The sequence below is a fragment of the Lissotriton vulgaris genome, chromosome 5 (assembly GCF_964263255.1).
Source record: "Lissotriton vulgaris chromosome 5, aLisVul1.2, whole genome shotgun sequence".
Classification (NCBI taxonomy): Eukaryota; Metazoa; Chordata; class Amphibia; order Caudata; family Salamandridae; genus Lissotriton; species Lissotriton vulgaris.
In genome coordinates, this window is record NC_141693.1 from 1054405515 (window position 1) to 1054427168 (window position 21654).

General features: G+C 43.9%; 1 protein-coding gene across 1 annotated transcript in view; it reads right to left on the minus strand.

The window, feature by feature from the left end:
• The window catches only part of CYP17A1 (cytochrome P450 family 17 subfamily A member 1), a 360400-nt gene that overhangs the window by 289857 nt on the left and 48889 nt on the right, over positions 1-21654 (minus strand). The gene's annotated exons all lie outside the window — the stretch shown is intronic.

Sequence of the window (21654 nt, forward strand, 5' to 3'; positions counted from 1 at the left end):
GTTGTGAAGTCAGCATACCAGTAGTTGGGTGTGGGCGGAGCCAGGGGGTCAGAGGAAGAGGAGGAGCGGACTTAGGAAGTGGGCAGTTAGAGTAGGGACACCGAGTAAGCAGGCTGTACTAAATAAAGCTCTTGAATCTAAAATCAAGGTGTTTGTGATTATTGGTAGCTGGACGCTACAGCTGGCGACGAGGGTGGGATCTGGCACATCTGCCACCCACAGAACCCTGAAGGAGTGCCCTGTCCCGAGCAGCGTGAGAAAAGGAAGAAACGCTGCCGTGGGAAGCGAGGCTGCCGCCTAGATTGAGAGGCCAGCAGCACATGCCCTGCTCCACAGTTAGGCCACTGTGTAGAGCACAGAAGGAGCGGAAAACAAGAAGCGCTGGAGCACTGAGAAGAGGTGCGTCCGATCGCGCCAAAAAACGCGACTCACCCCCAATGCGTGCAAGTTGGCACGCGCTGAACGAGCAGAGGTCGGGAGCTCACCCCGACTCTGCCTACCGCAATAATCCACGAAGGAGTGCCCCCTGATGCTGCCTGGTGCCCTCGGGAAAGCCCTGCTGATCAGCGCTATCGAGCGCCAGAAAGACAGAGTTGGAGCGATACACGACATCGGGACCTCACCCCCGATGCGTGGGACTCAGCAAGTTATCGCCAATTGAGTGCGGGACCCAGAGAGACAAAGTGGGAGCCCATCCCCACCTTACCTGAAACTCCGCGGCGGGGAAAGCTGTGTGGAGCGCTGAGCTAGCGTGAAGCTCCGTGCCTGGCCGGTGTTCGCGCGCTGGCGGTGATCACGCCAGATGCGTGAGGAAGCGGAGATGTGGTAGCGACGTCGGGAGCTCACCCCGGTCCTACCCGCTGAGAAGACATCCTGATCCTGGAAACGAGGGCCCGACCTCCTGCGTGGACCTTGCCCGACCGGTGAGTGTCTGAAGTTACCGGTGGTTGAATGCCCGGTGCAGGAGCCAAATCTCGTGGGAAACGAGATTTCAAGCGCGGCGGCCATCTTAGAGTCAGGCAGCTGGAAGGACATCCCTGTGAAATTTAGCGGCGGCCATCTTTAAGTCAGGCGAACAGTGGGAATAAGCATTGACAAAGGACAAACATTGGCAAAGACCAAATAACCATTGGCAAAGGCAACAGACATCCAAACAAGCACTGGCGACTACAAGAAACAAGCATTGGCAAAACAAACAAGCACTGGCGACTACAAGAAACAAGCATTGGCAAAATAAACAAACACTGGCGACTGCAAGAGACAAACCTTGGCAAAATAAATAAGCCCTGGCGACTACAAGAAACAAGCATTGGCAAAATAAACAAACACTGGCGACTACAAGAGACAAACTTTGGCAAAATAAATAAGCACTGGCGACTACAAGAAACAGGCATTGGTGCATGCAAAGGCAAGTGAAGCAAGCATTAGTGACTAACAATACAAACATTGACCCATGCAAACAAACATTGGCAAATGCAAGTGAAGAACAAACAGACATTGGCACCTGTAAGAGGAAGCAAGCATTGGTGACGGCAACAGTACAAACATTGACGCATGCAAACAAGCGTTGGTGCATGCAAGTGGATATTAATAAAGTGCCGAAAAGACGACAAACCAGCCCATGCAAATGCAAGAAGCAATCTAAGAAGGGCAAGCATTGGCCCAGAGCGAACAAACATTGATACATGCAAACAAACAAGCACTGACACGTGCAAATCAACAAACGGAAGCAGCGTTGACAGTGACCAAACTAACACGAGGGAAGACAAGTAAACAAGCACTGGTGCAGGCAAACAACCACGTGTTGGTGCGTACAACTCAACAAGCCTTGGTATGTGCCACTAAACAAATGCTGGTAAGTGCAAAAGCAGTAAGCGAGGACAACGACACGTGGACAACATTGCACGAATCTTGGCAACCAACCAGAGTAAACACATGCTAACGCGAGAGTGTATCAATCAACAAGCACGAGCAACCACAAGAGTGACTCAACGAACAAGCAGCGACAAAACTAAGGTCAGCACGGGTGGAGACACGAACAGTGGGATACGCAAGTGACTGTGCAGTGGCGAACGTCAGGAAGTAACGCGCGTCCGTCAAATAGAGGAGGCCACAAACAAATATAAACCACGACAAAGCATAAGTGATTACTCCTGAATCAGCAACAAGCACGAGCCAATGCGCATGTGGGGCAGCCAATGACCACACACAACAAGCAAGGGAAATCCAAGGCAACATGGACAGCACAAGGTCCCGCGTCTACGACCGGTCAGGACTTCCTTCTCTCAGGGCGGGAGGAGACGTAAATCAATGCTTCACTCCACATCTTGAAGTATCGCCCCCAGTGGCACAGAGTGACGATTGGATTGAGGACCTCAAACGGCACTGGTGGCTGGAAGCATTGGATGATTTCTTGAAAGCCAACGGTGAGCAAAGGGAAAGAAAATGTCTACTGTTACTCCTCCGTCTGGTGGGTCCCGGGGGCCGATGCCCAATTAGAACATTTTCCAAGGAAGAAGCAGACACTTATGACAAACTCCAAGAGGAACTCCATGCCCATCTCAATGCACAGGCAGAGGTAGATCACAATCGCATGGTCTTCAACACGGCACGGCAGGAACCAGGCGAACCATTGCCGCATTTCATCATTCGGTTGCAAAGTCTGGTTCAAGGCTGTCATTTCAACACGTTTACGAATGAGGATGCCGTTCGGCTCAGAATAATCGAAGGCTGTGAAAACCCCGAAACAAGCCGCAAGATACTTAGAGGACATTGGTCGCTAAATGAAATTATCAAGAAAGCTGAAATTGGGATGCACGTCCATACAAGAGGCAAATGGAGGGATGTGCATCTGAGTACAAAACTTCGAAATACCTGGGAAGTGAGAACCCAGAATTCCAACAACCACAAAAAGAGAGAGAGAGAAGGCAGGCCAGAGAAAAGACAAAAAAGACAGCGGAGGAGGCACAGTAACATGGAATGCTCAGAGTCAGACTACTCAGCGTCTGGCCACTCGGAGAGAACCAAAGAATACTCGGAGTCACCCCAGAATCATCCGTCCTCCAGGAGTCCCTCAAGAAGTCAGTCACCGCACAACACACGTCACTCTGACAAAGAGGGAGCGTCCAGTGGGACAGACTGCACTCCTGGGCAAAACGACAGTCTGCACAACCAGTGGGGGAGAGAGACAAACAATAGGAGGAGCGGCAGTGATCAAGACAGGAAATCGACGTTGGAACATCAATCACCAAGGGGCAAAGATAAGCCCGAGGAAACAGCTAGCAGAAGGATGCAACCCCCACCGATCAGAGACACTAGATCACCAAACAAATGGAGAGGAAAAGACCCACACAGTCATGGGCCTCAAAGCATCCCTGGGCCCCGCGACAACGTAGAAACAGAGCGTGGATGGATAACATCAGACGAGGAGAACGAAGAGACAACCGCCTGGGATCAAGCGCAAGGAACAAGCGCGGAATCTTCAAACAGTCTCCCAAATGAGACAACCGTGAAAATGTCACGACACCGACACACGAAGAAGCCTTGCAAAGGCAATTCCGAGACGGAAAGCAGCTTGTCACGGACTACCCGGGTCCGAAGACCACCGGGTAAGACATTCCCAAAGGAGCACCCCTCTGATTCAGAGAGCATGTCGGTCCGATCCTTTGAATCAGGAGAATCGTGGTCCCGACAACGACCACACGCAACATTTTTAAAGAAACATCATCATCGGGAAGTGAGTGAGGACCCCTCTGACTTAGATAACATCTCGGTCCGATCTGTTGAGTCGACAGAATCGTGGTCCCGACAACGGCCATGGCGCCAAGCACCTGAACACATCAGCGAGCCAAGGGACACTTTTCCCGTTCAGAACAACGCGTCTAGCCCCAATGACAATGCACACTCGATTACTCCACCAGACAACCTGCCACATCGAGCACAAGTGCCTTACGACGCAAAGACTAAACCGTCCCCCCGGGTAGGGGCAGAAAGGCTGACTCGAAGGTCCTGGTCCTGGTCCCACAAAGGGGAAACAGACATCGTGGCCAGTAGCACTCAAATAAGGATGGACCAACCAGTTGATCCGCAAAGGAAGTCGGGCCCGCCTGGAGAGCCAAGTCATCATCAGACAAGAACGAAACACACAACTATCCAGCCGGTTCCAAAGTTTGTTTGGATCAGGTGCGAGCAGGAGTGGGAGAAGCAACCCGAGGCAACCACTCGATCTCCGAGTCATGCCAAGATGGCCTCCCCAAGTCATACTCCACCGGCTGGCATCCCAGACTCGAAACAGGAAGACAGTGTTGATCTCGACCTGACAAGGCAAAATGAAGCGACAACACATACAGATACTAGGAAGGGAACTAAAGTAACCTCCCCGTGGAAAAGAGGCCGAGCGTCAAGTGAGCGAGAGTCACAATGGGGGACAGACTGCCGATATCAAACTGAGCTCACCGGAGGCACCCCAGACATTGAAGGCCCCATCCCTCCAGACATCCACAACAGAGCTTGTCTAGTCAAAGACGAACCATTGGCGAATACTTATCACGACATACGTCCATCCCAGAGACTGATAGTGGAGATGGACTGAGAAGTCAGTTTATTTTGTTTGTTTTGTTACAAAGGGGGGAGATGTTGTGAAGTCAGCATACCAGTAGTTGGGTGTGGGCGGAGCCAGGGGGTCAGAGGAAGAGGAGGAGCGGACTTAGGAAGTGGGCAGTTAGAGTAGGGACACCGAGTAAGCAGGCTGTACTAAATAAAGCTCTTGAATCTAAAATCAAGGTGTTTGTGATTATTGGTAGCTGGACGCTACATTGTCTAGTGGCAGTTTTTTTTTTAAACCTTTATTGTAGCATTCAGTAAAAAATACAAGTATGGGCCTACAACCACGGGGGCCGGCCGCTAAGAAAATTAAAATCTCCAAATCACCGTACAAACCGGCTTATCAGGCGACAATCCCGAGGTCCGGCAGCGCTTCAGGATAAGAATTGTATTTAGAATGCATAGATGGGTTCCAGGATGAGACAGAGGTTTCATATTATATTTTATACGAGAGGATCAGGTGCTATACAGTGAAACAGAATGCGGGGGACAGGGTAAAAACAGGATTTGCATGAAGTAACCACTATAATGAAAAAAAGTGGCGCCAGAGCATTGAGACCTGTACGAAAGATAACAAAATTTACATTCCATATTGCTCCGGCACTCAGAGCCCGCCCACCCGGAAGTCAGGATATCATAAGAGCATCAGCACGAAATACGAGCACACAATAAGAGTCTAGTTGATTCATAGCTATACTGATCCTTAAAAAGGGGAAAGGAAGAAAGAAAGAAAGGCCATAGAAAATAAAAAAGGCAAAAAAAAAAAACTCCAACCCCCCACCCTGCACCCCTGCAAATGGCTATAGCCTGACCCCACTAGCAGCGTGCCTGTCGCCCCTAATAACTAAAACCCCAAAGGTAGGAGAAAAAAAGGAGGAGGGCATATCCGTGTGGTCTCCCGGCCCCTTTAGACCCCCCGCCTGAGACAGCCACCCCCTATCATTATAAAGACAAGTTTAAGACAACAATATAGTTGAAAGTAGAGGGTACCGTGCAACACCGCCCAGCCTCTCAGAGCAAACAATTACAAATCCAACATTTATAAACGCCATGCCAACCATTCCCGACCCAGTGGATCTCAACCTTGGCCCTTCCGAACCAGAACACGAACACCTCCCAGCGAGACCCAAAGGCACAAGAAGAAGCAATATAGAAGCAGAGAGTCATCAGAAAGCAGTCCATGGCTACCGGCAGGCAGTGAGTCCACAGGAACTGTAGACGCAGACGGACTCTCCCTCCTAGTTGAACAGTCCCAATGTGTCTTGCACAGGAGTCGCAGCGTCACCAGGAAAGGAGAAGATGACCACAAAGGAAATAGAGAGTCACAAACAAAAGTCTCTGGGGGGGGCGCGCCTGATGTTATCTCCAAAGCCGGTGGTGGTGGACGGTTCAGCAATACCCTGATATCCTCAGGAACACAATCTCCCAGGGCACCATCCAATGGATCCAATGCCTGTTTCCTCACGGGGCTCTCGCACGGAATCAAAATGGCCGCGGTATGAATGGCTGTAGATTCCGGTTCCAACGATAGGGCCAGACCCGGTTCCGTCCGGAGCATCGCAGATAGGCGCGTGTCCAATTTGCTCACCAAAGTATCCACATGTGAGCGAAATGCCCAAAGTTCTGCCAGTATTGACCTCAGTGATGGCTCATGCACCGCTCGATTCATAGTTTCATGCCCGACATCGGTCACAATCACTTCCCCGGATGAATCTGGCATCCTCTGGGGGGACAGACAGGACCACGAAAGTGCAATTGCGAGGGGTGACCAGTCTTCGTCCGCAGCGACGGTCAACCCGGTGAAGGCCGCAGGCCAGAGACCCCGAACCACCAAACCCCGGAGACCGTGAAACGGGGCCGCGGGACGGGGGCCCCCACCCGCAGCCGGCAGCAAGCTGACTTACCCCTCGGTCGATGCTGAGCGATGGAAATGATCACTGTCAATTTCGGGCTGAATTAAAGCCTCCACTCCGGTCGACCGGACCCAGCCCGATCCTCCTGGCCGATGTTGTTGCACTACAGCCCGGCTGTGAAAGTATTCCAGGCCCCGGCTTCACCGCTGGAGTAGGCCGCAAACTTCAACTCGATGGAACTTCGTCAAACAAGCCGATAAAAGTATCCGATTTCACCATCGGAGTGTGGAACAGTTCATGCACACAGAGACTGGGCGTAAAGTCAGGATAGCGTACAGGATATTGTGGCGGGTTACGGAGGTTGGCGGAGCCGGGAGCCTAAGCAGCCATCTTGCTTGCTGACGTAGCTCCTCCCTCTAGTGGCAGTTTTGACTCATATACAGTAGTGCAGAGTGTTAATATGCCTGCTGCAAAGAATGGGTACCATGCAGATCACAGAACTGTCTTTTATGTGGATATTACTGCTTTGGTCACAGCGATCCTTTTGTTACTTGTAGTTCATAAATTCCAATCCTATTATAACACAATGGCCTATTAACTGAAATCAAAGAGCAACATGCAAGCTGCATTGTATAGGTTAGAAAGTTATGTTTTTTCCTAATCTTCCATTATCCTAATGTAGCTAAAAAAGTGTTCGTTTGGGTAGAAATACATTGTTTTTAGTGATGCAAAACCCCAACCACTGTGGTACATTTTAAATTCTACGTTTGTGGTTTTCCAGACCAAACACTCTTAAAATATAGAACCTACTAGAATGGATGGCATGTGATTCCTACACCTTGTAATCCTCATTGTTTTATGTAACATTTCCTTTTGACTGTGTTACACATGTATTAATCATTGTCTCTGTATAATGTGTGCGTGATGTACGTGTTCCGACACCCTATACTGGTATGAGTAGCACTATAAAACAAATGATATGCATGGTAGAGGTGCTATGGAGAAATGAGAAGCACAGTTGGAGGGTGGTAGTGAGGGACTCCTTGGAGAAGGAAGTCATGAGAGCACCAACAAAGATTGTCGCACCAGGCACCACCAGCACTAAAGCCGGCCCTCTCTATACTTGTCATCTCCCTCGGATCCCGCAAAAGCCTGTTGCACTAGTTTGTACCTATTACATCAGACGTTTTCTTTTGTAAATGCTTAAAGAGAGAGCTGAAGGCTACAGTACTTGTGTGAGATTAGGGGGAATCTCCTCAGAAGATATAGGAAGAACGCAAAACAGAACAGTATTTCATCAGTGCTGTTTCTTCCAATGCTTTGACGATGTAGAGAAGCAGGATAAGGTTTTATTTCCACTTATTATTCCTATATGTCTCTGAAGAATGTTGAGGTGAGTCCCCCTCTTTCTGCCTCTTGATTTAGAGGGCATCCAAATTCCATGAACCAATCACTGGGCAGATAAAAGCTTGGCTTGTCATACCTGCAGTATCTTGCGGTGCATTGGGAGCCAAAAGAAACAGGCCACTGAGTGATGATTTAACCACAGACAATAGAGGCACCTTCAGTTGGGGTAGGTCGTGCAGTGGCGTGGCTAGACGGGGCCAGATAGGGCCCCAGCTCCATCTGTCCTTCCCCCCACCTGTGCCTCACCAGCACAGCTACCAAATTTGCCAAGAGGCTAAAAGAAACAAGCATTTGCAATGCAATAGGTCTTGCATTTACACGAGTTTGAGCTATTGCCATTGTAATTGACATTGCCTTTTATTTATTTAAATAAAAGGCATTGTTATTTATAATGCCAATAGCTTAAACTCTCGCAAATGCGAGACCTATTGCATTGGAAATGCTTGTTTCATTATCGGCTTAGTAAACGCGAAGTCTTGATGAACTGGTTTGTGACGGGTCTCGTGGCTTCTAATTTGTAAAGCAAACAGTAGTGAGCTTAATTAATAAGCCCAAAAAATCAAGGAAACCATGCAATAAATTAAGTAAATATTGTGACATGTAAAAAACTTAACATATTGTTTTTGAAATTGATTTTTTTAATTTTATTTCAGATATTTTCTTCATTTTTGTTAAATATTTCTCCCCTGTCTGTTCCTGATGGAATAAGGTCATTCTCAGAAAACTGAGGGAGAATATTTGCGAGAGGTGAAGAATAAGGAGAGCTATCGATCTGTGCAGTTACCTGAGAGGCTCATGTTGATTTTACGGCGGTATTCCAGCATTTCGGTTCGGGCGGCTCGGCTGAGGGCAACCTTCCTCCGGAGTCGAGCACACCTGTGGAAGGTGTGGTCTCCGAAGAATCTGTGTACGAAGCAGGAAGCTGCTGTGCTCGGCAAGCCGGGTGCTCGTATGCCGCCGCCTCGCAAGAACGGGAAGATCTCTGCCGGCGCGATGGAGGAACAATCGGCTGTCACTCGGAAAGGAGTGCCGGCGCCCGTTTTGATCCCAGAAAAGGAAAAGACTGCGAAAGCGGAGGGAACCGGCCCTAAGGCTTTACCGGTGAGTCTCAAGAAGGGTGCAATTAAGGAGAGAGGAATGGAAAAACCACAACCATAACCAGAAAACGGGGGCGAGGACAGTAAAAATAAAGCTCCGGGGGTACAGGCAGTGACTTTTGCCGGCACTGGACGGGGAAGAGTGGCAGTAATCCCCGGGATGTTTTCCGGGAAGGGGTCCGGGAGCAAAAACCAACATCAGAATGTCAAAGTACTCACTGGGGGGGCAGAAAAGTGCAACAATGGTGAGCAGCCCGTGTCAGTAAAAGGGATGGGGGGCGCAAGTTTATACAGCAGAGCATAATGGCTTATTGAAAGATACGAGTAATACGGTGATCTTGGGATCAGGGCTAGAGATAAAACAAGGCACTGATGCTAATACGGACTTTCAGTCAGTAATGTCTGATGTGGTTGTGCCTGGAGGAAATGAAGGAATCATCAATGTCACCGACAATTTAACACAGATCCTAGACAGTGACCAGAGTGAAACTTCTACGTTTTCCACTCCATCTGGAGGAAAACTACATTTAGGACTAGCAGGGGGGTCCAATGAGGCTCAGGAAGGAGACAGTTTTTTCTCGGTCCCTGAAGACTCCAAGACCACCGCAGACTCAACTGACTCTGCTGATGGGGACGCAATGTCTGGAGATGAAACTGGCAGTCCCCCCAATACCGGAGATACATTGAGGAGGTTGACCCCTCGACGTACTAAAGCAAGGAAATTCATTCAACAGGGAGGCAGGGCACTAGACAGCGATGGCTCCGAGGCTGGTAATAACAATCTTCAATGGGACCATCCACATGCTACCATGCAGATGGTCCGAGTGTTCAGGAAGAATTGGGAGGGGCGGCGGAAACATCTCCCCCCAACTCTGTGATTTATGCAATGCTGAAGTCCATCCAAAGTGAAGCGCGGCAAGAACATAAGCGAGCCCAGCTGGCCACCATGAAGATACAAGGGGCTATTCGTAAGAATACAAAGGCTAGCGTAGAGGTTATTGCCAGAACAACTGCCCTGGAAGAGCGGATAGTCGGGCTTGAAGCTGGATTACAGTGTGCGGAACAGAAAACCACTGCCAACAACGACAAACTAACTGATATAATGTGGAAGTTGGAAGATTCCGAGAATCGTTCACGCAGAAATAATTTAAGACTGTTAGGTATTGAAGAAAATGTGGAAGGACAGGACATAAGAGGCTTTGTGCTTAATCTATTCAAATCCGCATGTCCGGAGCTGTCACACTGGTGTTGGGAAACAGAAATTCAACGAGTTCATTGATTCCCTTTCATGTTAAAAAAGAACTCAGGCGCTGAATCTAAACCAAGGGCGATTTTATTTTTTTTCGGCAATTTTCTGCTAAGGCAAGCTATTTTTGAAAAAGCCCGCCCAGACGCTAAGAGAAGTTCAGAAGGGCACACATTCTTTGTACGGCCTGATTTTTGCCATGTAACTGTAGAACGGAGATGGCGACTCCGCACTCTGATCAGCCCTTTCCAAAAGAAGGGTTGCGAGGTTTATTTAATGAACCCCGCAAGGCTAAAGGTTATTTTTAGAGGCAAAATACGGGTTTTTCTTTCAGAAATACAAGCTGAGGCTTACTTGAATGAACTGCCTGATGGTTAATCTTGAACTCAAGCACACTTTCTTAAATGCTGTTTGCTCTATCTGCTCTATTTGATATATAGGAGTTGTATATCTATTTTTTTTTACCTCAGTGGATGTTATATGTTTTTTCAAACTTATGGTTGGATTCGTTACAGACAGGGGATGACCACGGGCACTTGGAAGACGGGGGGCATCACACGGGTCCATGGACCCCTATTGCCTTTTTTGTGGGTGGCGGGCGGGGTTGGGGGGAGGGCGTACTAGGGTGGGGGAGGAGCTGTGGGAGGAGGCATGTTCAGGGTTTGTGCTACTTTTGGAAACAACTAAAATGAATTTAAATTGCTGTAAGAGTTTGGATGTTTTTTTGCCCCTTTTTTTTTCCTAGTCATTTTTTTTTGCTAAGAACATGTTGTAAGGAGTATGGCTAATATCCGAATAGCTACCATTAATATATGTGGATTAAATGACCCTGGAAAACGGCGTCGGGTTAGAGAAGATCTGCGCTTCCTGCGGGCAGATATTATCTGTCTTCAGGAAACGCACATCGAGGCTAGCCGGCATAAACTTCTAGATTTTGACGGGTATCAATTAGTTTCTTGGACTAGATTGGAGGCTAAAACTAAAGGAGTGGCAATTTTAGCACGAAGGGGGAAGATGAGTGTTATTCGATCTTCGGTAGATAGTCTTGGTCGATGGGTTATAGTACATGGTAGATTTTTAGATAAAAATATCACTTTATGTTCAATCTATGGCCCTATACTTGATGACCCTGAATTATATAAGTGGCTGAGTTTGGAGCTGGTTGGCTGGCCATCACCACTTATTGTATGTGGCGATTTTAATATAAATTTGGGTTGTGAATGGCTGAATCATTCTAGGGTGCCTTATGTAGGTAGAAAACCCAAAGTTTATCAGGCTATGAGATATTTTATGGAGTTACATGGGTTGATTGATGTATGGCCAGCATTGAAGCAGAAGGACCCGGGGTATACTTTTTTTTCGGCCCCTCATAAGACTAGTTCTCGGCTTGATTATTTTTTCATCTCCTCGGTTTATTTGGCTCTTGCTGGTATCTTTAGGTTTCCGAGAGTTATGTCGGATCATAATCCGCTCGTGCTTGAGGTCACGATGCCAACCTGTAGAAATAAACCGGATATTTGGACCTTCAATCAAGGCTTTTTTACGGACATTAAATTTATTGGAGTTATGGCTCCTTGGATTTCGACATTTTTAGATGAAAATTTAAATAGTACTGGGATTCAAAATGTATGGGATTCGTTTAAGGCTGGGATTAGGGGGGAGACAACTCGCTATGGGTGGGAAAGCCAGAGAGAAGAGAAGGTCAAAATGCAGAGACTTTATAAAGACTTAGAAGAGGCTGAGTTATCATTAGTCCATGTAATATCACAGGGTGGAGATAGCGATAGGGCTCAAACTCAGATCACTATAGCCAAGTCAGCTATTATAGAAGTGTCACAGGCTAAAGCGGCAGGGAAATTTATGGCGTGGCGTTCCAAAATGTTCGAAAATAGTGAAAGAGCGGGACAGGTACTAGCTGCTAGAATTAGAGAAAGAGAGTCTGCCACTCGGATCAATGCTATTCTGGATCCAGATGCAGGGTTAGTGACAGAGGAGAGGGCCATCACCTTAGCTTTCCAAAAATACTATCAAAATTTATATCACGAGGATATTCTGGATAATGAGATTTTACAGGCTGAGATACAGGAATATTTAAAAGAAATAGAGGTTGATGCCCTCTCAACAGAGGAGATGGGAATTTCGGATGCTGAAATTAGAATTGATGAGCTCTGGCAAGCGATCAATTCTCTTCCGGCGGGCAAAGCGGTAGGTCCGGATTTTATACCGGGTGAGCTGTATAAAACTTTCCGGCAACAGCTTACTCCTGTCATGTTGGAGTTGTTTCGCAGGGTGCAAAAAGGGGAGAAGCCCCGGAATCATGGCAAAGAGCCAGAATTGTTGCCTTTTTAAAGAAGGGCAAGAAACCTACTGACACGGGATCTTATTGGCCCATTACGCTTATAAATAGTGACATAAAAATGTATGCAAAGATTCTCGCTAATCGACTCTCCGGTGTGATTAAGAAGCTTGTATCCCCACAACAACACGGGTTTGTCCCCGGAAGAGAAACGATTGATCACATACGCCGCACTATTGCTCTTTTTGATTTTACCAAGGTTTCAGGAGACCCTATGGCTCTAATTCTGCTGGATTCGGAGAAAGCTTTTGATAGGGTCTCCTGGCCTTTTTTATGGGCAGTTTTGCGACATTATGGTCTAAGTGATAGCTATATCTGTGCTATTCGGAGCATGTATCTACAGCCTACCGCTCAAATTTCTCTCATGGGTAATAGTCCGGTATAATTACCATTTTAAGAGGTACTCGGCAGGGTTGCCCCTGCTCCCCCTTATTATTTGCCATTTATATTGATCCTTTAATTAAAAAATGTCTTTCTAATATTTTGATTCAACCGGTTAGAGCCAAAGGAGGGGATACTAAAATCCTTGGGTATGCGGATGGCCTTGCCATATTGACTGATTCCCCACAGATTGCCTTAGTAGAAATTCAGAGATTGACAACCAAATTTGGCAAGATCTCTGGATATCATCTTAATGACCCCCAAAACACAAATAATTTGTAATGAGAAAATTAACTTGACAGACTCACGGGTGATTGGCAAGGCTAGATATTTGGGGATTGAGATAAGTGCCAAACCCGAGGAGATTGTAGAAATTAATCTAGCCCCTCTATTAAGCTAAATTAATTCTGAGGCACGTCGGATTAATAATTTACATTTAACACTTATGGGGAGATGTAATGTTGTTAAAATTATTATTTTACCGAAGATTCTGTATTTTATTAGAGCTATTCCTTTGTTAGTTGATTTGATATGGTTTAAGAAAATTGAGCGTATTATTTCTTGGTTTATATGGGCTGGTAAAAGACCCAGACGGGCTATGAAATATATGACGTTATCAAGGGAGAGGGGAGGCTGGGCACTACCTAACTTTCAATGCTATTACTGGGCAATTATGCTGAGGCATTTAGGTGTATTATTAGATGGGGAGGAACCTGCTGGTGTTGATATTTCTATTTATCGGTTAATCTATGGTGAGAAAGCAAAGGGGCTGCTTTTCAGACATATTGATTTTGCCTATTTTAAAAGGGTAAGGTTCAAGACTCTGTTGGCAGCCTTTAAGGTTTGGACACCTGTGAGAAAATTTTTAAAAATTGGAAGATTACATATATACACCCCTGTTATTGGTAATACTTTGCTACTGGAGGTTTTTAGGGATTGCTATTTTAGAGAATGGTATATGCAAGGAGTTTTGGCAATAGGGGACATTGTTACGGAAACAGGGGTCATGCCCTTTGAATGTATTAGACAGAAATTCGGTATAGGCAACCAACATTTCTTTAAATTCTTGCAGATACGCGATTTTCTAAGCCGTAAAAGGGTTAGTTGGGCCCATATCCCATTGGTGGATATGATTCAATGCGGTGAATCCACTATCTCCATGCTGTATAAAACAGTGAATGAAACCAGAAGCGATGATTTGGATAAACATTTGGGTCGCTGGTTGACCGATGTACAGGCAGGTCAAGAAATATGTGAAGAGGCATTAGGCTTCAGTAAAACAGCAACCATATCAGCAAACCTCCAGGTTCAATGCTTCAAGACGTGGTTTAATTTGTATGTTACGCCACACCGTATACAACAATGGGGTGGAGTGCGTGGAGTTAATTGTCCTAGATGCGGGGAATTTGCTGTAGATAGTGTTCATATCTTTGCTTTATGCCCTAGTCTGTCCTCATTGTTGAATGTGGTCGAGCAACGGCTTGGACAGATGTTAGGTTACATGATTAAACTTTCTCCACATGTGGTAATGTTGGGAATTGGGGATATGGATAAGAATGTACAAGAAAGAAAGTTATTATTTATTGCGATGGCTATACTTAGACTGTGCATAGCAACTGTATGGTTGGATCCTGCTCCTCCGAGATTTTGTGAGTGGTTTAGTAAATTTATAAATATAGGCAAATGGGAAATGCTGATTTTTAAAAGGAGAGGCCCGAGGGCTCGGAGGGAGGGGGAACGGATTTGGGAGCCTCTTACAAATTGGTTGAATTCAGAGAGTTAAGGATGGGTGAAGATTGTTAATTTCCGAGATAAAACGGAAATTGCTCTCCTTTTGGATTTGTAATGTGCTTCTTCTGTGTTTTATTATTGGTTATTTATTGGGTCTGTTTTTGTGTATCTTTGTAATGATAAATCCTACAGCTCCTGGGGGGGTGGGAAGGGTGGGGGGTGGTGGAGAAAAATCTGTTAAAAATGAGGGGAATAACAAGATGTAATCTATGTTGGTATTTTTTTGTCTTTATCCTTTGAATATGCTTTTTTGTCGTTTTCCCAATAAAAATGTGAATTTAAAAAAAAAAAGGTCAATCACATACATTTTATAATTCAAAAGATATATGAAAACATACTAAACCACAAGAAGGAAAAAAGGGGGAATTAAACAACACAAATGACAATGATCTTAAGTAGGGCTAGTGGAGTAAGCAAAGCGGTGGATGGAGACTACGCGCGTTTCAGCATTTGCCTTCTTCAGGAGTCCGTCATTTGCAATAGGACATTACATTCAACACTGAAAAACATATAAAAACCGTGTCACAGGCTAATAGTTCTGCAATAATTATACATACAGTGTAACAACCTTGGGTCTAAGTCTAACTTATATCTAAAACCACAAACTATACTCATAATCGGTCTAATTTCAATATTTACAGTGTTAATTATACAGGAGCAGCTACAAGCACATTTGAGAATCATACTTTCGATCTCATACATCAGTCTCAAATATAATAAACTGTTCATTTAGACTTGCTATGCTCTAAACATTTAGATGCTATAGCGACTGTTAGGTTGATGCTCACCACAAAACAAACCAGATTCATGATTTAATTACTTCTTTGGAATAAACTAATATCTGTGAATCGTTTTAGTGATGAAAAGATCACATGGAATCATGGATTTTCTATGTAGTCATTAGAGCTTAACCTTACCAAAAAAGATTTAACAAAGGCAAAGAAGAAAAGGATAACAAAAGAAAAGAAAAGAAAAGAAAACAGGGTTGGTGTACCAAATATACTAAACCAAGGTGTCACGTCTGCTTACGTTCTTGTTGACCCAAGTAAAATATTACCATAAGAATGGGGAGAGGAAAAAGATGGAAAGTCTTTTCAGAATAGTTGCTTACATTGGGATCTATTTTCGTGCTTGAATTCAAGGTAAGTTATTCAATCTGAAAGTAGCACTCCCGTACCTTTTATGATTAAAAAAATCAGGGGAAACACATTGAAAATTGAACTATGACTAGAGATTGCAGACATATTAACACGATAGGTCTAAGATGGGTTAGATGTTTGACATATCAGTTTTAGGATTACCATAGGGTAAATATATAGAGTTATCCGTTATACTCAATTTTTTTATTAATAAAAAACAGTGACTTTTCCTATCTTGTTTATATAATATGTGTCCATTGTTTGAACTGCATTCTTATTATTCTCTAGTCCTCTTATTCTAATCTGGACATATAGACTTGTTATCACTCAGCTAGGTTATTATCAAACCTTGTAGTCTTAACAAATCAAAGCGATATAAAAAGACTTTTTGTTGTAAGACATACTATATGTACCTGGTTTACATGCTATTTATTCTTGTTCTTGCGCTTCTTGGGAGACTGGCAAACGAGTTGAATTAGATCAGTGAAAAATAGAAACTGCAATAGATGAAAAGTATGCGTGTAATAATCCCAAAAAGAAAGGGCATGATTATCTGCATATAGATAGAATCTGTGTGAATGAATAATTACCTTGTTGGTTAGTAGCCACGACTAAAAATGATGCGATATTCAGGGCGAATCAGATATGGCAATTTAATAGGATGGGCGGCGGCTGTTATACTCGGTAGAGAACGTTCTTGGCCTCTATTAAGACGAATATATCACTCTTAGTACATGGTCCGATTCTATATTAATTGTAACATCTAGGTTATCTAAAGGTCGCAAATCTAAGTTCTGATAGAGTTAAAATAGAGAGACATTTTACCTGTTTTAATTGTAGGTAGTTCTTATTAGGTAATTGGGGAAAACACAGCGCTGACAAACCTTCAAAATTGAAAACACTAAGGGACAAGGAAAAAAGACCAAAGTATACAATTTGTTAAAACTTGGCTTCCATTTAACTGTGACAATTTTGTTTTATAGCTAGATCACGGGACATACCTATTTTGTATAGATGCCGTGATGTAAGTAGGATACTACGTTTTGTTAGATCAAGGGTTGGAAGCGCTGACAGTCCTAAAAAATTAAAATAAATATGGAGACAAAAAGAGAGAAGAAATGTATGAGTTTTATTAAAACTTCACTTCTCTCTCAGCGTAGTAATGCTATTAGTAGACCGATGATCGAAGATTACCTTGTTTTAAACTAACGCCATGATGTAGATGGGGTTCTAAAATACATCCGCCGTCGTGGCAAGCTCAGGGGAAAAGATATCACGTATGTGAGCTATTTATATGTCACCTCGTATTTAGAATATATAGTTCAGGTGTGTTTAATGAAGAAGGGCGGGAGGGGGAAAAAAAGAATAAATCTAGCTTGACCGAGAATGATTACGTCCTCATATATGCGTTGCGGTTTACGTTCACCGACCAGTAGAATTGCACGAGTAGTTTAAAGTAAAACTACAGGCAAACGAGATATGAAGGATGTCGCGAGACAAGGTTTGTGTTCACAGACCAATCAACACACACGAGTAGTTTAGAATTGAAACTACAGCGTAGCGAGATTTGATGATTCTCGCGAGACTTGGTGCTCAATGATAATACAATGCGCTGTAGTGTTATCAGCTAATCGGCACACTAGAGTAGTTCTGTGATCGAACTACAGAATTAGAGTGGGCTTGTTAACTAGCGGACGTATATATTATATTATATGAGTGAAAACAATTGCTTAATATGGCAATCAATGGTCTTATTACAGTACGAAATTGAGCAAAGCATATTAAAAATTCTTGCAGTATTAATAGTCGTGATATAATCGCAAAAGTGGGGCTATTAGTGTCACACTTAAACGATAAAGATAGCCAGAATATTACCTTTATAGGTGTAAATAGTTGAAGAGAAACGTATAATACAAACATAATAGAGCCTATATCATTACTATTATGGTAATCTTTAAATTATTGCCTGCTCCCATGGAATCTCAAGATTGAGTCCCGTAGTGGTTGTGTCTAAGGAAAAAATCCAATACACCTCTCTCTTTTTGCGTATCTTATCTGGGCAAAGTCCTACTCTTGGTTGCACATTTTCAAGGATGTACCACCTAACATCTTCTGGACAGTGACCATATTCCAAGAAATGCGCCACCAAAGGGGCATTAATTTTCTTGGTGCGTATTGCAGACTTGTGTTCAGTTATTCTTTTGTTAATTGATCTGGAGGGTTCACCTACATATCCCTTTTGACAAGGACATAGTACTAAATATACTACGTTTTGTGTTTTACAGTTTGTCATTGTTTTGCTGGAAATTGTTATGTTGTTAAATGTAAGGTCTTTACCTTCAATCGCTTGTGGACATATCCTGCAGTTACCGCATTTGAAGTTACCTGTTACTGGGTTATCGCTGGTTATACTTCTTTGTATGGATTTCACTTTGTCTGGCAGTCTTGATCTTACAACCAGATATTTTATGTTCTTATTCCTTTTGTAGGCAAACACTGGTTTCAGTATATGGTCTTGTTTAGACTTATTAACATTCAGGAGATGCCAATTGGAGTAGATTATCCGTCTTAACTTGTCATTCAGTAGGGAATGCCTAGTGACAAATACTAATTTGTCATTTTGTTTCTTACCCTTTTCTTGCAGAATTGACTGACGATCAAAAAATCGCGCTCTTTAAATGATTCCCGGACAAGCCTGTGCGGGTAGCCTCGATCTTCAAATTTCTTTTTCATGACTGTAGCACGGTCATCGTAGTCTTGTAGTTTCGTGCAATTGCGCCGTAATCTTAAAAATTGGCTAAAAGGGATGCTATTTTTTTGTGATGCAAGATGGAAACTTTTATAGTGGAGCAACGTATTGCGAGCAGTCGGCTTCACAAATAGATCCACATAGAGTTGGCCTTGGTCATTTTTGATAATTACATCTAAAAATTCCATCTCGGTGGTGCTTGAATGCGATGTAAATCTGAGGTTACTATCACACGCATTGAGCCATGCTATAAATTCATTAAGGGTATCCTCATTGTCATCCCATATGAATATCACGTCGTCGACATATCTCGACCAGTGAAGAATTGTTTCAAAGAATGGAGAGATTTCATTAAAAATGTGGATATTTTCAAAGTGTGCTATATAGATATTTGCAATAGTAGGGGCGCAAGATGGGCCCATACTAACTCCTTTGGTTTGTATGTATAAATTCCCATGGAATTCAAAGACATTCTCCTGTAGAACAATCTTAAGGCAGTCTAAAATGAAGGACATGTTACAATCAACTTCATATGTATTGATAAACCATTCTGTTGCTAAAATTGTACCATCAATGGGGATATTAGAATATAAACTTTCCACATCTAGTGTCACTATCCATTGTCTTTTTTCGTTGACTGCTGTGCCTTCTAGCAAATTAATGATATGGCCAGTATCTTTGACATATCCCGGTGTTTTGGATATGTAGGGTCTTAAGATAGCATCCAGATACTTTGACAGAGGTTCAGTAATGCTTCCTATGGTATTTACAATAGGTCGAAAGGGTGGATCTACTTCATTCTTGTGGACCTTTGGTGTTCCGTATAAGCAAGCCATTCTAGGCCTTGATACATTTAAGTATTCATATTCTTTTTGGCATATATCTCCATTGTTTAGAGCAGCAGATGTCAATTTCTGTATTTTTTGTTTGGTTTTAGCAGTAGGGTCTTTTGCTATTGGTTTGCAAAAGACATTGTCATTCAGCATATTTTCTATTTTTGCTGTGTAGTTGGAGGTGTCGAGAATAGCAATCCCTCCTCCTTTGTCGCATCCCTTCACAGTAATGGAGATGGATTCTTTCAAAGACTTGAGCGCACTATACTCTTCCATTGTGAGGTTGTAAGGAGAATTAGGTATATATTTGGTAGCTGTTCTTAGTTTTTTCATGACTACCTGTTCAAAAATTTGAATTTCTGGAGTCACTTGTTCTAAAGTAGGAGTAAAAATTGACTTAGGTGCTAGACCCGATTTGTTGGTTTCTCTTGTATCGAATTCATTTTTAGAAAAGAAGTCCATGAGTCTTATTTTTCTGAAGAATGTCATAGTATCATTGAATAATTCAAATTTATTACGGCCAGAATGTGGTACATAGCTAAGTCCTTTAGATAATAATGAATATATACCCTGATCAGGTGCCTGGCTGCTAAGATTAAAGATAGGAATGGTTGTCATTCTCTCCAGTAGCGTGCATTGCGAGTTTCTAGATATCTGTTTGGGTTCATTTGTTGATGTTCCTGGTATTGGGGCTGGTGATCCTGATAGTGAGACTGATATTGAGGTGGGTGTTGGAGTTGATATTGTCCCCTCTGTTGGTAAGATTGGCGAGGTTGGTATCCTCCTGTGAATTGTGATCGGTAGCAGGGTCGCCAATTGCCCCAGCTCTGTGGGCGCTGTCCTAAAAAAGAGGATCTAGATCTTTGGTTAAATTGATAGCCTTGATTTTGATATGAAGGGGAACTTCCAACACTATCTGAATCAGACGAGTTAGAGAAGGTAGTTATTTTACGATTCCTAATTTCATTTGGGACATTTTGAATAAGCATGGGCGGAAAATCCGTTTCGCTCGCGGATTTTGCGGATTTTCGGTAAATTCGCAATCCGCGAGATCCGCGAATCTCCCGCAAAATCCGCAAATCCGCGAGCAGCGGATTTTATGGCTTGCTCGCACTGTTCGCGTGAGTTCGCGGCTTGCCAGTACAACTTCGCACCCCGCGAGTAAGGGCTAAATTGCAGAAATACGATCTTAGCAAAACTGAAACTACTTACCAGGTTCAAAAGTTCAGGCTCATCATTAGTAGCCATTTCCTGTAGTGCTTCCTGAGGGGGCCCTCCAGAGTTCAGTTGCCAGTTGCAACTATTATGTGACCCTGCTCTGAACCTCAGAATAGTTACACATATGCCACAAAGGTCCTGAATTACAGCTAAGGGAGACAAGCAGGAGCCAGGCTGGAAGTTAAAATCCATTAATCAGCCCCTAATTCATTATTGTCAGTTGGGGCAGGGCAGGTGTTGTAACTAATTTTGCAACAATGAAAGCACTTAGCAAGTGCAAAAGATCACTAATCAGGAAGCACTAAGGAAGCAAGTGCCAGCTAAAAAAATATTCTGTGACACATTAATCAGCCCCAAATTAATTCAGGTCACTTGAGGCAGGGAAGGTGTGCTTTGCTTTGCCGAAAATAATGTACACTGGACAACCAGAGGGTGTGGTGATGAAACAGAGGGTGGCATGGGTGGGCCAGAGGGTGGCATGAGTAGTCAGAGAGTGGCAGTGGTGACAGAGAGTGGCAGTGATGAAGAAGAGTGTCCCAAACAGGCTGGACACGTAGAAACAACAAGTTCGCAAAACTTGCGACCCGACAGGTAAGTTCGCAAATTGCGAAATTGTAAAAACCCTCGCGAACTGGCAGAAACACGCGCGAACACACAAAAAAAAAATCCGCAAATTCGCGGGAATTCGCGGATTTTGCGGATTGCGAGTTCGCAAATCCGCAAAATTCGCGAACGCGAGATTCGCAAAATTCGCCCATGCTTAATTTTGAAGATTTGATGGATTAGAATCCATGTATGAATAATATCCCTCTGACAGATAAGGGTATACTTTTTCCTTATTGTAATATTTCAGGTCTTTTTGAAATTTATCTAGTTTTCGTTTTGAGAGGTAGTCAGAGTAGGAGTTTAATTCTGATTCTACTTCTTCCAGTCTTTTTTTGATTTTTTATTAATAAAAAAATTGAGTATAACGGATAACTCT